Here is a 14,750-nt window from a genome sequence, read left to right as displayed (position 1 = left end):
GTGAGGCAGGGCTCCCAAGGCCCTCCCCTTCTTCAGGCACCTGCAGAGGTTGGCGGTCTCAGTGGGGGGCCCACGGTTTCCTGGGTTACACTGAGGACCCGGCTGCCTCCTCCAACTAGCAGGGACACCCGCTCCTCCAGCTTCATAGTCTTTTAAAAAGTCATGAAATATATTTAGAAGTTGGTCATGTGATACACTAGACCACACATAAATCTCGACTCATTCCAAAACAAAACCATGCAGGTAGCATTCCCTTTTGTAAAAAAACTTGCTAGCAATATAGATTTACATTGAAATGCATCTTTTTTACTTCCTCTTTCAAATTATGGTCTTTATGTAGAAATTTCTCTCTCTTAGGAACAATGAAGAAAAGTGAAAATCCTCCCTATTCACCCCAAAGATAGCTAGAGTTAACAATCTAGGGTCCATTATTTCAAATATTTTTTCTAGGCACAGATTACTATAACCAATTTAAAAAACAAAAAATGGAGTTTTATTTTTACACTTCCCTTCTGCCCCTCATTTTCTTCCCGCGACAGTGGGAAGAGTGTCAAAATGAAATAGGTTTGCTGGATGGACATGCTACAGTTTCTCTTAGACAACGCTCTAATGTATGGATGCATCAGAATTTACTTCACCAATCTAGCTGTTAATAAACATTTCCCTTTCTCCAGTTTTTCAACTATTACAAGCAATGGCTCAATAATTATCCCTGTATATGTTTTTGTGCATTTGACAATTTCTGCAATTCTGAATTTCTTTCAAGAATATCTGACTAGGGGGCACCTGGGTGGCTCCGCTGGTAAAGTGTCCAACTCTTGCTCACAGTTCAGGTCTTGATGTCAGGGCTGTGAGTTCAGGCCCCATGCCCAGCACAGAGCCCACTTAAACAAAAAAAAAACAAGAATTTCTAAGGACTAAACTATTGTTAGTAAAATACAAAGTTGCCCTCCAAATAGATACTGAATTGTCACTCTCACCAGCACAGAATGAGAGTGCCCTCCTTATCACTGCATATTATTAGTTTCCAGTTTTTGCTAATTTAATTTGTCACTATTTTGCTAACAGTGACACAGAAAACTGGTCACTATTCTTTTAATTTGCATTTCTTTACAGGCATGGCTGAGAATCTCTTCACATATCACTGACATTTTGTGATTACTTTTTGTCCTGATACTAAAACTCATCATGCTCATCATAAGCACTCCCAATTCCCTTCACCAGTTTTCCCTACTGCTCCTACATACCACCCCTCCCCTCTGGCAACCATCACTTTGTTCTCTATAGTATCCATTTTTTTGTCTTTTTATTTTTCCTTTGTTCTTAAATTCCACCTATGAGTGAAATCATATGGTATTTGTCTTTCTCTGACTTATTTTGCTTAGCATCATAGAGAGTCCTCCATTTATTAAGGAAATTGGCTTATCTGTCACAGATGGAGCTGTGGTTTATATCAAGATTGTAAGGGTGTCTAAAATATTAGGAAATTTCTTTAAAAAATTAATTTCATTAATAATGGAGAAAAACCAAAATAGCATTTAGTAAGATTATACTCTAAATTTTTTGTGGTGAAAACCATGTAATATAAAATTTACCACCTTAACTACTTTTAAGTGTATAGTAAATTATATGCACTTTCTTGTGCAACCAATCTCCAGACCTCTCATCTTGCAAAACTGAAATTTTATACCCACTGAACAGCAATGGCCCCTTTACCCCCATCTCTAACTCCTGGCAACCGCCATTCTACTTTGTGCTTCTATGAGTCCAACAACTTTAGATACCTCATAAAAGTAGAAGCATGCAGTATTTGTCTTTTTGTGACTGGCTTATTTCACTTGCCATATGTCCTCAAAGTTCCTCCATATTATTGTATGTGACAGGATTTCCTTCCTTTTTAAGGCGGAATAACATTCCACTGTACGAATATACAATACTTTCTTTATTCATCTGTTGAAGAATATTTAGGTTGCTTCCATGTTTTGCCTATTTTGAATAATGCTGCCATGAACATAGATACAAATATCTCTTCAAGTCCATGCTTTTGTTGCTTTGGGATATTTACCCTGAGGTATGTTTGCTAGACATGCAGTAATTCTAGTTTCTATTTTCTGAGAAACTTTACTAATATTCTCCATAGCAGTTACACCATTTTACATTCCGATGTGAATTTCTCCACACCTTCACCAACACCGGTTATTTTCTGTTTGTTTGTTTGTTTGTTTATTTATTTATTTATGGTGGCCACTCTACCAGGTATGAGGTGTTATCTCATTTGGTTTGATTTGCATTTCCCTAATGATTAGTGATGCTCACATCTTTTCATATACTTGGCTATTTGCATAGCTTCTCTGGTGAAATGTCTATTCAAGTTTTTTTTTTTTCTATTCAAGTTTTTTATTCATTTTTCAATCAGGCTATTTGTTGTTGTGTTGTAGGGTTTCTTTATAGATGTTAATCCTTCTCAGATACATAGTGTTACATAGTCTGCAAATATTTCCTCCGATTCCGTCAGTGACCTTTTCATTCTGTTGATTGTTCCCTTTGAGGTGCAGAAGTTTTTAAGTTTGATGTAGTCCCATTTGTCTACTTTTGCTTTTGTTGCCTGTGCTTTTCATGTCATATCCAAGAAATCATTACCAAACCAACGTCATGAAGCTTTATCCCTTATGTTTTCTTCTTGAAGTTTTATAGTTTCAGCTTTTATGTTTAGGTCTTTAATCTATTTTGAATTATTTTTTGCATATGATTGAGTTAACAGTCCAGCTTCATTCTTTTACATATGGAGATCCAGTTTCTCCTGCATCATTTGCTGACGGGACTATCGTTTCTCCATTGTATAGCCTTGGCACACCTGTTGGAAATCACTGAACCATATATGCAAGAATTTACTTCTGGGCTCTCTATCCTGTGCCAGAGGTCTATGTTCATCTTCATGCCAGTACCATACTGTTTTGCTCACTGTAGCTTTGTAATATATTTTGAAATCAGGATGTGTTAGACCTCCCACTTTGCTTTCCTTTCTCAAGAACATTTTGGCTATTCAAGGTCCTTTGAAATTCCACATGAATTTTAGGATTTTTTTCCCCCTATTTCTGCAAAAAAAAAAAGATGCGATTAAGATTTTTAATAGAAGTTGCACTGAATCTGTATATGGCTTTGAGTAGTATGGGCATTTTAACAATATTAATTCTAATCCATGAACATGAGAGGTCTTCCTTTTTGTGTCTTCTTTAACCTCTTTATGCCTGTTTTGTCGTTTTTAGTGTAGAAGTCTTTTTTTTTTTTTTAAGATTTTATTTATTTATTCATGAGAGACACAGAGAGAGAGGCAGAGACACAGGCAGAGGGAGCAGGCTCCTTCCAGGGAGCCTGATAAGGGACTTGATCCCAAGACCCCGGGATGACAACCTGAGCCAAAGGCAGACACTCAACCACTGAGCCACCCAGGGGCCCCTACACTGATTTTCATATGTAGACCCATCCTTCCATTTCAGGAATAATCCCACCTGGTTATGGTACGTAATCCTTTTAATGTGCTATAGAATTTTATTTACTAGCATATTGTTGAGCACATTTATATCAATAGTCATCAGGGGTACAGTCAGTAGCTTTCATGTAGTGTCTTTGGTTTTAGTATCAGGGTAACAGTGACCTCATAAAATGAGTTTGGAAGTGTTCCCTTCTCTTCAATTTTCAGAAGAGTTTGAGAAAGTTTGGTCTTAGTCAACTTTTCAATGTTTGGCAGAAATCTCTAGTGAAGCTTTGTGGTCTTGAGCTTTTCTTTGTTGGGAGCTTTTCGATTACCAATTCAATCTCCTTACTAGTTATTAGTCTGACCAGATTTTTAATTTCTTCATGATTTAGTCCTGGTTGGTTTTACGTTTCTAAGAATGTATCCACTTTTTCTAGGTTATCTAATGTGTTGGCATGTCATTGTTCATAATAGTCTCCTATGATCTTTTTTATTTTTGTGGCATCAGCTGTAATGTCTTCTTTCTCATTTCTGATTTTTGTTATTGGATCTCCTCTCTCTTTTCTTAGTCTGGCTAAGGGTGTGCCAATTTTTTTTTTTTTAAGGATGTGTGAATTTTGTTGATCTTTTCAAAAAACCAACTCTGTTTCATTGAATTTTTTTCTGTTTTCTATTCTGTAGTTTTGCTTTAATCTTTATTATTCCCTTCTTCCTGCTAACTTTGTGTTTAGTTTGTTCTTCTTTTTCTAGTTCCTTGAGGTGTATAGTTAAACTGTCAATTTAAGATCTTCCTTTCTTTTAATGTAGGCATTTGCAACTATAACCCTCTTAGTACTGCTTTTGTTGCATTCATAAGTTTTGGTATGTTACATTTTTGTTTTTATTTATTTCAAGATATTTTCTAATTTCCCTTCTGATTTTACTGCTTGTTCAAGTGTTCAAGAGTATGTTGTTTAGTTCCCACATATTTACGGATTTTCCAATTATCTTTTTGTTATTGATTTGTTTCATTTCATTGTGTTTAGAAATGGCACTTGGTAAAATCTCAATCTTCTTAAGTTTGGTAAGACTCTATCCTAATATGTGATCTATCCCAAAGAATGTTCCAGGTATGCTTGAGAAGAAGGTGTATATTCTGTTGTTGAGTGTTTTGTGTATGTCTCTTAGGTCCAACTGGTCTACAGTATTGTTCAAGTCTAAACTCTCCTTCTTGAAAAGATTAGGCAAATGAAGGAAAATTGAAGGAAATGTCCTTAGATAAGGGATATTTACCAGAAACCACAACAAATGTTACAACTAAGAGTGAAACATTCAAGTCAGGAACTAGGTAAGAATTCTCATCACCATTAACATTGTAATGGAATCCTAGACAGTAAAGTATGATTTTTTTTTAATGTAAGGAACAGACAATTAAAAAGAGAAAGAGAGAGATGAGAAAAACATGTTATTTGCACATGAGGAGACTGCCTAGTGAGAAAATTTTCTGAAAAACTATTGTAAGAGGATAGGGTAAAAATAATGAGACACATTTGCAACAGATACATACACACACACACACACACACACACACACATCATTAAGTTTCCCATATGCTAAAAATAATCAATTAGAGAAGGAAATGGGGGGTTGGGTAGGGAGAAGAGCCCATTCGCATTAACAACCAAATCTGGAAAAGATCTCAGAATAAATCTTTATAAGACATGTGCAAAATCTAGAAAACAATAACTACAAAACTTTAGTAAGAACAAAAAAAGACCTAAATAAATGGAGTCAGAGCATATTCCTGAGGGCACAGATTCAGAATATTGTACATGTTAGTCCTGTCTAGATTACTCTCTAAATTCAGTGCAATTACAACCACAATCAAAATGCTACCAGGTAAAGCAAGTATTGTAAAATGTACAAAAATACACACACATGACTGCAAAGATATCCAGTCATTTGCTGCATTATTTCATAACACAAACAATGCCCATTAGTTGGGTGGTGATAAAACAAACAACAGAACTAGCACTAAGAAATGAAATGAAGCCATTTAAAAAGATTAAGACCTATGGGTACTGGTGCAAATACATTTCCAAGGATTTTTTTTTTAATTTATTTAAGAGAGAGAGAGCCTGAGGGCAAGCAGAAGGAGGGGCAAAGGGAGAGAGAGAAGCAGACTCCCCACTGAGCAAGGAGCCTGACATGGAGCTCAATGGGATTATGACCAGAGCCAAAGGCAGATGCTTAACTGACAGAGCTACCCAGGCGCCCCTCATGTGTTGCTTTAATTAAAAATTATCAATAAGAATTAAAATAAAAAAAATTAATAGTGCCAATGAGCAGTACACCCTGCAAATGAAGTGGCCAGCATACAGGGTGGCTGAGTTGCTCTCATTTAGAGCTGGGAAGTTCAGTGTGACATGAACCATCTTGTAGTGCACAGGACGGACGGGACAGACTGTTTTCAAATATTAGTTTCAATCGATTCATGGGTATGACCACTTCGTAGAACTCTTGATACCCTGAATTCCATAAAGGCGCAAATGGAGGCAGAATCTTGGAAATGCAGACTTTTGACACTTAAAAATACCCTACTTACAAGTATCCTAAACATCACACATTTGTGTGAAGTTGCACACAGTAGCTGAAAAAAGATCAATGAACCCTCCCCCCATCACACACCAGAAGTGTCAAAAACAAAACACCCAGCAGATTCTCACATAAATGCAGTCTGGGCTAAAAATGATAGAATGTGTGAATACCTTTCAGAATCACTGTTCAGCATGAGTCAAGTGATTCCAACCGTAGGGATCAGTGGCTGGTATTGTGAACCACTGCCATAAACTCCCAATTAAATCAATGGGTTCCATCTCCAGAGACTTCTGCAGTGTAAGATAATACCACACAGATGAGGATCACTTTGCACCAATGGCGCCACCGCTACACTGGAAAGAAAGGCTGAGAAATTTCCAGGATCAACTAAGAAACTGGATTTACTACAATTTTATCTCATAGCCTGCAAAGTGCTTTCATTTCTTTTGATCCATCCCCATAGCCTCCTCAGTTGGTTATTATTGCCCTTTCCTCCATCTTAGCATTGAGGATCTGTGAGCAAGAAAGGGGAGGTGACATGACCAATATCACACAGCAGATTTGTGGATAAGCCTATCTCAACTAGAAATCCTATGTTGTTTTTTAAGCCCCATTCACTCTGAATACCAACTGAATAATAAACCCACTACATTTAATTAGTTTTATGTTATTAATTATATTATTTTGAGCCTTCTTACAGAGGGCTCAAAGGGTTTCTGAGTTGATTTATTCCAGGGTCATTATTATTTTGTTTAAATTACAATGACTTGACAGGGCTACCATGATCCTTAAGATGTATAACATTCTACACTGTCAAAGAGAGGATGCATTATTTACTCTTATGTATAACTGGAGAGGGGCCAAGTGATTAGACCAAGTTAGTCTTCAGGAATCTATAACAAAAAGAACACAAGGAAACTGTCCATTCTCAGGAATGTGTGTGGGCAGGACCTTGGCAGGCCAGCAGATCTGCTGTCTACAATTGTCAGGTTTTGCTGAAACAAAGAAAAGAGTTACAAAGAATTCAAGTCCGTTTCTAAGCCTGAACCCTCAAGTATCAAAGCAACGCCAAGCCCAGAGCTGGCCTAGTTTTACTCTAAACGATGGTCACAATACTTTTTGCATTTAGTAATCACCCTTCAGCTGAAGGCTCGGGGCCAGAGCTCTATCCTTGTTTCCCCCCCTCAAACAATTCTTGTTTCTGTCAAGTCACCAACAGAAATAGACTGTTCCCGTCAGATGTTATCACCTCTTTGGTGAACACTAATTTATTCTTTCTCAAGCTCAGAAAGGTGATTACGATATAAATACAGAGTACTCAGAATTAAAGGGATTTTAGAGATGGCATATTTCAACCACTCATCTTTGCATGAATCATCTTGAAAATATCACTAACTGGTTAGGAAAGCCTATGCTTGAATACTTCCAGAGACACAAAGGTCAGCATCTATTACTGAGGTTGAAAAGACGTTGGGAAGGGTTCCTTGCAGTAAGCAAAGAGACAGAGAGACTTCTGGTAGGCTTCTCTCTCTAAATTTTTCACTCAAAAATAGCTTACTATAAATAAAATCAAAAGGTTTTATGTGCTAAGTACCATGTGCTAGATACTGGATATACAAAAATTTTTAGAAAGATGCCACCCCTGCTCACAAGAAGCTTTTTGCTGTGTCTCTAGGCTATGAGGCTATCTGCCAGTATCCCGAAGCCTGCTCTCCTTCTGGACACACTGGATTTCCCTGCTCACCTAAAGTCAGATATAACCAATGAAATGCAGGCAAGTGTGCCATTTCTAGGAGAACGCTTTAAGAGAAAGTTTCATGCTTTGCCTCGCTATCTGTGTCTGGCCCACAACTGGCAGTGTTCCAGACCGTGGCTACTCTGTTAGCATAAAGTGAGAACAAAAGCTGACCCACAATGTACACATAGTGTGAGCAAGAAATAACCTTTGCTGTTTTAAGCCACTATACGGTTTTTGGACTTGCTTGTGACTATGGCATAAACCATCCCATCCTGACTGATACACAGTATAAGGGAAGCTTGACAAACAATCAAGCAAAGTCAAACAGTAAGCCAAGCGTCATAGTGGAGGCATGTACAAGATTCAATGAGGGTGTAGGAAAAGCCATACCACCAATCTAAGTTATCTGGAGGACTTGCTGAGGACTCAGAGAAGAGGCAGCCTTTGAATTAGAAGTTAAAGGATGAGTAGATATCGTTGAGAAATGAGTGTTCCAGACAGGGAACACTCTGTGGAGCCATAAAGGGAAGTGAAAAAACATGGTACATTCAGAGGGCCACAAGAAGCTCAGTCTTGCTGGTGTACGGAGTCTGAGTGGGATGATTTACCATGAAACTGAGGAAGCTGATGCTCTGGGGACCGTCACTGGCATGGGCACCTTCAGTGGCCTACATCTATATTTTTTAAAATAAATGTATACTTACATTCTTTTTTTTTAAAAAAAAAAAGATTTTATTTATTCATGAGAAACAGAGAGAGAGGCAGAGACACAGGCAGAGAGAGAAGCAAAGCAGGCTCCATGCAAGGAGCCTGATGTGGGATTCGATCTCGGGACTCCGGGTCATGCCCTGAGCCAAAGGCAGACACTCAACTGCTGAGCAATCCAGGCATCCCTATACTTATATTCTTTATATTCATATATTCTTTATACTTATATTCTAGTTCAAGTTCCACAAAAGCTAGCTGTGGGGTTTGGATAGGGGAGAGGAAAATAAGGAAATGATTACAGGTCTATAGAGAAGATCTGTAGACCTACTAATCTTCCAGTGACACCTTTTCAACATTTGAAAAAATGAATCATATTCCCTAGCAGTCTTTTCCCCCCAAATCAGTCATCCTTGTTCCTGTATTTCGTGTCATAGGTTGGAATGTCTGCATCACCCCACTGCTTTTCTCCGAATACACTCTTGTTTTTCTATAACCTTCTTAGGAGTGACACCTGAATCTAAACTGAATCCACCAGATGTAGTCTGAATATATTTGTCATTTTCCTTAATGGCATTTCTTGTCATACTTAGTCCTTCCATAAAAATTGTTACCCAAATGATGCTAGAGTATTTATACTGTGAGCTTCTTCAGAAAAAATATGGATCAGTGCTCTTGGATTTAATTCACATCATTACTACCAAAACACACTTGTTTTATTTTAAAGACTTTTTAATTTTTTTTCAATTTATTAATTTATGATAGTCACAGAGAGAGAGAGAGAGAGAGAGAGAGAGAGGCAGAGACACAGGCAGAGGGAGAAGCAGGCTCCATGCACCAGGAGCCCGATGTGGGATTCGATCCTGGGTCTCCAGGATCGCGCCCTGGGCCAAAGGCAGGCGCCAAACCACTGCGCCACCCAGGGATCCCCACTTGTTTGATTTAGTTTAGATTTGACAGGCTCTGAGGAAGAAGTTTGGTAAGGAAAAGAAAAATAGTTAATTCATTTAACAACTGTTTACCAAGCATTTGCCCCATGCCAGGCACTGTTCTAGATGCTACAATATACCATAAAGATTAAAAAAAAATAAATAAAATAAAACCATAAAATAAACATAAAAAATCTCTGCCTTCCTGGAGTTCACATTCTAGTTTGGGCAGTGGGGAGACAATAAACCAAATAAATAAATGAAATTGTGTGTTAAAAGAGTTGTATTAAGTGCAATGGAGAAAAATTAAGCAGGGACGGTGGGACGTGGATGAGGTCGCAATGTTAAACATGGTATTTGGATTGGTCTTCTCACCGAAAATGGGACATTGCAGCAGACTTGAAGGTGAGGAAGTGAGCCATCTGGATGTGTGGGGAGAGCGTTGTAGGCAGAGGCACATGCTGGCTCACGGACCTTAAAGTGGGAATGTGCCTGGCTGGTTCAAAGGACAGCAAGGCAGCCAGTACAGTTGGATGGGAGTAGTCAAGAAAGCAGGAGGAGATAACTCCAAGAGGTGAGGAGGCCCACTGCGCAGAACCCTGTGACGACCGAGTTTCTCTAAGATGGGCAGAGCCATGGGGAGAGCTTGGAACAGAGAGGGCTGACAGGCTCCAACGTGCTACGGGACGCCTCTGCTGGCTGTGTGGAGAACAGACTGCAGGAAGAAGTGGTCGAGCAGGAAACCTGTCAGGAGGTTATGCCAGCAATCCAGGCAAGAGAAGGCAGCAGTGTGGACCGGGATAGCACAGATGGAGGTGAAGAGAAGTGGCTGGATCCTAAATACATTTGGAAATTAGAGCTGACAAGATTTCCTAAAGGACTAGATGGAGCGTGTGGACACTCTGAGGTCTCTGACCTGAGAGACTGGAAGTATGGCATTGCCAGCAACCAAGATAGATTTGAACCTGCAAAAATCAAAAGCAAATCTGTGCTGCTAAGACTAGAAGGTCGCTTTCTAGGTGTAAAACTGGATGGAGCTGGTTTGGTCAGAAGTGTTTTAGAGAAGTAATGGGTCAGGCTGCTAATGAGCAGGGAGGCTGGGCAAGGCCAACGTTCCCAGTGAAAAGATTTTGCTCTGTGCCAAAAGCTGCTCAAACCTACAGAGAAACTGCAGAGAGGAGGGGAAAGGCGGAAAGATGACAGGCAGGGGTCAGGGGCTGGGGACAGGAGGGTGCTGGAAGCAAACCCAGGATACCCTGAGAGGCAACCAGTCAGAACCTGCACCGGGAAGTGTGGGACAGTTCCTTCCAAAGTTAGATGGTATGTTACCTGCATCCTAAATTGTGCTTCAAGAGTAGATTACTTTATTAAATTTAGAATGAAAGATTTTTAAAAAGCAACATAAATGGTTTGTTCTGGATGTGCTCTTACTTCTGAATTACATTTGTTTTGTTTTAATTGAATTTTTCCAGCATGGGCCAGAGAGTTTACAGGCTAAATAGCTTACAGGAGAGTGAGCTGGCTTGAACCTCTCAAGAACATTCATTCAAAAAAGAACTCTCTGGCTCTCCCCTGTGGATATGACGCTCCTCCCCCTCCTCCTTCTAGGCTCAGACTGCACTGATGACATTTGCCAGTGGCCTCACTACAAAGTCCAGCAAGATCTTACACTGGAGAAAGGATGCCGAGTTCACTCACAGTAAGAGAAATACTAATTAAAATCACTTAGCATCTCTTTCTTTCATTTACTTTAGAAAAGCTCAGAACGTTTAACAATATACTGTGTTGGCAAGGGTTTGAGGAAATAAAGTACACACACCGCTTGCATGAGTCAAAACCAGTAAAACCTCTACTGAGAACTATGTAACAACAGCTAATGAAACTAGAAATGCTCTTTTCCTTTGTTTCAGCAAGTCTGCAGGAATGTGTGTCTAAGGTAATCCACTGTCAACACTGTAACAGCATAAGAATGGGAATAACCTCACTATCCACAAAGTTGGGAACAGAGTAATATGCACCCACCCGCAAACAAGAATGAGGTAACGCTTTTATACTACTGTGGATTAATCTTCAAGGTATCTTGATACATTTTTTTTTAATTAATACATCTTTTTTAAAAAACCAAAGTGAGGGGATCCCTGGGTGGCGCAGCGGTTTGGCACCTGCCTTTGGCCCAGGGCGCGATCCTGGAGACCCAGGATCGAATCCCACGTCGGGCTCCCGGTGCATGGAGCCTGCTTCTCCCTCTGCCTGTGTCTCTGCGCCTCTCTCTCTGTGTGTGTGACTATCATAAATGAATTTAAAAAAATTAAAAAAAAAGAAAACAGTGCCTATACACCATTTTTAAAAAAAAAAACCAAAGTGAGGAAGAAAAAAATAGATGTGTGCTTGGGTGTGTGTGTGTGTGTGTGTGTGTCTGTATACACTTAAAACATCTCTAGACAAATACATGAGAACCTAGTAACCCTGACTGCCTCTGGAAAGTGGGAGCAGGGAATCAGGGAAGCTGTTCCCTGTGAATCCTTTTAAATGTTCAACGATGTGAATGTGCTATGTATTCAAAACAAAAAAATTAAAATTTGAATTTATATATAAATGGAAGAAACGTTAGCACATTTCTTGAAACGTGTGGGTTGTTACAAATGGCAATGAGTGAAAAAGTGAGTGGCTAATGGGGTTGGGGAGAGAACAAGAATGTGATGAAGGTCAATGCCACGTGGAGCTCCTTTACATGTCAAACTTCTAATAAATGCAGAAGGGCTTTTGGTTGAACTTCTGTACTGGTGTACACGGCCACTTCATCTACAACCCTAAGTATAATACTTACATTTAAATATATTTCATCTACCTCCAGCTTAAAACCACAGTCCTAAAGTAACTTAGAAACATCCGAGGCAAAGGAATGGGACAATATATACATGGACGATATATGCAATATATAAAAACTCCTATAGCAACCTGCTACCCAGTCTCCATTTGAGTATATCCATGGTCTGGGAGCCTGTTATCACTTGTAACACTTGTAACTATTTATCACAAAGCTTTTCTTAGTTGAGCCTGATTCCCAGGTTCTAGATCTGCCTTTTTTTTAAAGATTTTATTTTATTTATTCATGCAGAGGGAATGAAGCACAGGCAGAGGGAGAAGCAGGCTCCATGCAAGGAGCCCGATATGGTACTCGATCTCGGGACCCAGGGATCATGCCCTGAGCCGCTGAGCCACCCACGTGTCCCTAGATCTGCCTTTTTAATTTTTTTTATTTTTTAAAGATTTTATTTATTTATTCATGAGAGAGAGAGAGAGAGAGAGAGAGAGAGAGAGAGAGGTGGGGGGGGCAGAGACACAGGCAGAGGGAGAAGCAGGCTCCATGCAGGGAGTCTGATGTGGGACTCGAGCCCAGGTCTCCAGGATCACGCCCTGGGCTGAAGGCAGCGCTAAACCACTGAGCCACCTGGGCTGCCCCTAGATCTGCCTTTTGAATGGACACAGAACAAGTGAACTGTGTGACCCATCAACCTCTTTGCCCACCTATCAGCCTTCACACAGTGGAGGTGATCATTTCCTTCCTCGGCCCTCACTTCTGTGGTGTAAGCACCCCAAACTCATTCCACACTTTCTCTAGTGATTAGCTCTTCAGATACATTCTAATTTGTCTATAGGGCTCTCAAAATGTGGCAGTCAGAGCTGAACAAGCATTCAAGATGTAGCCCAATCAGAAGAGAAATAAACAGAAGCAGTGTTGTAATTATTCTCTCACCATTACTAACTAGTACCACCGGAAATCTATGTAGGTAGATGTTCTTTTTCTCCCCATATAGAAGAGAACTTGAGGCCCAGAGAGGTGAAGTGGCCCCGTGGGACAAGGGAACCTGCTAGAATTTGGCAGGACTGGGATTCTTTCATCATAGGTCATTCTACAATCCTGAGAGAGGAGTTCTGGGCTTTCTTCCCTTCGCCCCTTTGAATTCTACTTTCTAATCCTTTATTTTAGCCAGGTTATCAGGGGTCATAGCTATGTGGCTCTTGTAGACTGCAGAGGGCCTTGGTGGTGATGGCATGCTCTCCCTTCTCTGAGAATCACAGCCCTTCTTCTTTTCTTTAAGATTTTATTTATTTATTTATTCGAGAGAGAGAGAGAGAGAGAGAGAGAGAGAGAGGCGGGCAGAGATGTAGGCAGAGAGAGAAGCAGGCTCCCTGTGGAGAACCGATGTGGGACTCGATCCCAGGACCCCGGGATCACGCCCTGAACCAAAAGCAAATGCTCCACCACTGAGCCACCCAGGCGTCCCAATCACAGCCCTTCTAAGACCTTCTCTGAACACCCTTTTAAATGTCTCAGTCAGGCCCCAGCCTCCATGCTGAGTTCACCATTATAGTACCCTGTTTCCTTCGTAACATTTACCAATATTTGTCACTGCATTTGCATCTGTCCTTCCATCTCTCCCTGCTTTGCTGTCCCTCACCCCAGCTAGGCCCTAAGCTCTGTGAGGTCAGGGTTTATATACCCAACAGTATCCTCAGCATCCAGCATGGGGCCTGGCACACAGTAATGATTTTCAGTGAATGAACAGATGAATAAATGCGAGCTGAGAATGGGGTTAAGCATCTGGTATCTGACAGAGCTGGGTTTGTTCCAAAGCACCACCATCATGACCCATGTATTCCTGGGCAAACAACTTCACTCCTCACGATCCGACCCCACACTGGTAAACGGAGTCAGTGATGCCTACCTCACAGGGCTGACGTGCTGCTCAGTGAAACGATATGGAGGGTATGAAAGGCTGTGGCTTGCCTCCTGGTACATGGCGAGCACTCGGTAAGTCACAGTTCCCTCAGTGACTGCTGCTGCTCTAACTCTACTACCTCCCACGCAGAGGCCAGCCATGGAAGGGTGACAATTAAGTGTTACAGCAAAAGGTACATCACTTGTTTTATCCAGCTTCCTGTTTGATTACAGTAAAAAACATATAGCATAAAATTTATCACCTTAACCATTTCTTTACTGTACAGTAGTGTCAACTATATGGACACTGCCATGTGACAGATCTCCAGAACTCTTTTCATCTTGCAAAACTGAAACTCTGTACCCACTGAACAACTTCCTTTCCCCCTCCCCCCTAGCCCCTGGAAACCACCATTCTACTTTCTGTTTCTAAGAGTCTGACTGCTTTAATACCTCATCTAAGTGGAGCTATGCAGTATTTGTGTTTCTGTGACTGGCTTATTTTACTTATAATAATATCCTCAAGGTTTATCATCTATGTTGTACCATGTGACAGGATCTCCTTCCTTTTTGAGGCTGAATAATATTCCACTGTGTGCAGAG

At 40.3% G+C, this 14,750-nt stretch overlaps 1 protein-coding gene across 9 annotated transcripts in view; it reads right to left on the bottom strand.

Annotated features, from left to right (window-relative positions):
• ZHX3 (zinc fingers and homeoboxes 3) overlaps positions 1 to 14,750 on the bottom strand; it is a 130,644-nt gene that overhangs the window by 19,443 nt on the left and 96,451 nt on the right. The window contains exons 3-4 of one of the 9 annotated variants that reach the window (XM_055300223.1): positions 6,223 to 6,342; positions 1,785 to 3,095 (exon numbers count right to left, since the gene is read on the bottom strand). The exons of 7 other annotated variants lie outside the window; for them this stretch is intronic. The gene's annotated coding sequence lies outside the window, so the exon portion shown is untranslated. The remainder of the gene's footprint in view (positions 1 to 1,784; positions 3,096 to 6,222; positions 6,343 to 14,750) is intronic. One more of the 9 variants, XM_055300231.1, reaches the window with a different exon arrangement.

The sequence above is a fragment of the Nyctereutes procyonoides genome, unplaced genomic scaffold (genome assembly GCF_905146905.1).
Source record: "Nyctereutes procyonoides isolate TBG_1078 unplaced genomic scaffold, NYPRO_anot_genome, whole genome shotgun sequence".
Classification (NCBI taxonomy): domain Eukaryota; kingdom Metazoa; phylum Chordata; class Mammalia; order Carnivora; family Canidae; genus Nyctereutes; species Nyctereutes procyonoides.
The sequence above is the reverse complement of the archived record's forward strand: the minus strand, read 5'-3'. Positions and strand labels throughout refer to the sequence as shown.